Raw genomic sequence first — 2,657 nt, 5'->3', positions numbered from 1 at the left:
CAGATGTTCATTCGGGGCTTACTACGTACAGTAGAGCCCTATTGAGTAATAATAATTAATTAATAAAATGTGAATGGTAATAGTGAGGATTAAAATATAATTTAGTAACCTATAGAATTGCCGTGAATTTATTTATATCAAGATATTATGCCTTCTGATTTTATGAATATTATGTTGATTGTTACTGTGTGAATGATATCTACTGGAGTGTTGTTGCTACTTGAATGAAATTGTGATATCACTTGAATATGCCACCTGTTTGATCTGTTATTTGTGATTGATAAGACTGAATGATGCATTGTGAGTAGTGTAAACCAAATATTGTGATTGACTGATAAAGATATATAATGATGAACATTGTGAAGTCAAATTAAAACTTATTAAGTTGTGATGATCAAGTAAGTCTGAGATATGTGTTGTAGATTTTGGAGTTAGGATTATTTTGTCATCATATAGGGAAGGTCTGACAAACCTAGTGATTCGGGGACGTACAACTGAATGAGCCTGATCGTGGAGGGCTACAGTCGAACTGTAAGGTAAGACTGATAGACCTTGGGGGTACACCTAGTGAAGAACTCCTAAGTGGATTAGTGGGTTATTCCCTAAGGCCGGGAACTACCGTGCAACACAAGAGTACCCCGACCGTCGCGTATATGTGTCTCGGGTTGAGTTGAGGGAATCTATGAGGACTTGGCCATTCATGAATTGTCTGTCCACTCTTGTAGTGGCATAGTATCAGGCCTCCTAACCAAGTACTTCAGAGTAGAATGGTACCAAATGATGAAGTATAGAGTATAGGACATGCATAGCATTCCATCATGGTGATTATCTTATTGTGAATGAATATGATAAATCGTTGATATTATACACTTGACTGTTTTTGAGATTGTGATAATTTGATTGTTTACGTGTTACCGTCGTGTATTTTATGTCGTTACATAATTTCGATACTCACCCCTCGTTGTTTGTGTTTGGCGTTTGCGACCGACGCAGACGAGTTGTAAGTTGCAGGTGATGACTAATACCACCAGGAGAGGCGGAAGCCACCATGCCTTGGAGACCTTCATTATTATGCATTGTGTTGATGTTATTTTGGGAATTCCCGCTCTGATAGTGACATCGGGTTGGGACTATATTTGCACTGAATTTAAAACATCAGTATGTGTACTTCAAAAAGGATTCTGTTGTTTGATATTATGATTTCGAATTCATTATGTTTGATGGAAATTTTGGATTTATGTGACATGCTTATGATTATGTGATACTCTTTATCTTTATAAAAAAAAATTATTTGGGGTTTAGGGTGTCACATTTAGTGGTATCAGAGCTGGTCTGTCCAATCAGACCGTAAATGTGTTATGTGTTCGCTATGTTTCCTTGTGTACTCTGTTACGTGTTTTGTGGTCATGGACATTATTGTGTTAGTGTTGTAGAACTAGGTTAGTTCTCACTACCCTAAGTTTTTCACTATGTTCGATTGGCTTATCTAATTGATGTAGGTAGTGATGTCTAGTGGAAGGAATGATGCTGCGATTGTTGAGGCTCTAGAGTCCATGGCAGGAGTTACAGTGCAAGCTCTCCAAGCTTTGGCTGAATCTCAAGCTACTGCACAAGCCTCTGCGCAAGCTGCTACTCAAGCTGCACAGATTGCTGCTCAAGCTGTTGCTCAAGCTACTAGCTACAATGGTGGCCAAGGAAATGTACAAATAAATGAATTCATGGTGATGGATCGATTCCACAAGGCTAACCCTCCATCATTTGAAGGTCACTATAATCCTGATGGAGCTCAAAAGTGGTTGCAAGAAGTTGAGAAAATTTTCAGAGGAATGGCATGTCCCGAAGGTCAGAAAGTGCATCTTGGTACCTTTATATTGATGGAGGAGGCTGAACATTGGTGGGATAATGCGCGCCAACGTTTAGATAATGCAGGGACTGCAATTACTTGGACTATATTCAAGAACATGTTTCTAATTAAGTATTTCCCTAAAGATATCCGTAATAGACAAGAGATGTAATTTGTTAAATTGGAACATGGGAATATGTTGGTAGCGGAGTATGCTGCTAAGTTCGAGGAATTATCCAGGTACTATCCACTCTATGTTGGAGAGGCAGAGAAAAGTCTAAGTGCATCAAGTTTCAAATGGGACTCAGACCAAAGATCAAGAAACATGTTAGAATGCAAGAGATTCGTGACTTTCCTACCCTGGTAAATAAGAGTAGGATTTATGTTGAGGATAGTCGTGATGAAAAGGCACATTACCGAAACACTGGAACCATGAAGGACAAGAGGCCTATGCATCATAATAGAGGAAAACCTTACTCTTTTCCTCCTAGTAAATCTGGAAGTTGTCTGAATTATCAACCATACAGTTTTTCAGTTGCAAAAGGAGCTAGTAGTGGTAACGGAAAAAGAAATGGAAACAGTTATAGTTATGGGAGTGGTAGAGGAAACCCCAATGGACGAGGAGTTAGTAACAGAAATATTAACAACATGAGTCAAGTATCGCGCAACAACAATGGTAATAATGGTGATCCAGCTACTCCTATCCGATGTCACAGGTGTGGTAAGCATGGTCACATGGCACATGAATGTAGAGATGTTGGAATTACTTGTTTTAATTGTCAACAACAAGGCCACATTAGCACCACATGCCCCT

This window comes from Cicer arietinum, chromosome 2, assembly GCF_000331145.2.
Source record: "Cicer arietinum cultivar CDC Frontier isolate Library 1 chromosome 2, Cicar.CDCFrontier_v2.0, whole genome shotgun sequence".
NCBI classification, from domain to species: domain Eukaryota; kingdom Viridiplantae; phylum Streptophyta; class Magnoliopsida; order Fabales; family Fabaceae; genus Cicer; species Cicer arietinum.
Note: the sequence above shows the minus strand (reverse complement) of the source record.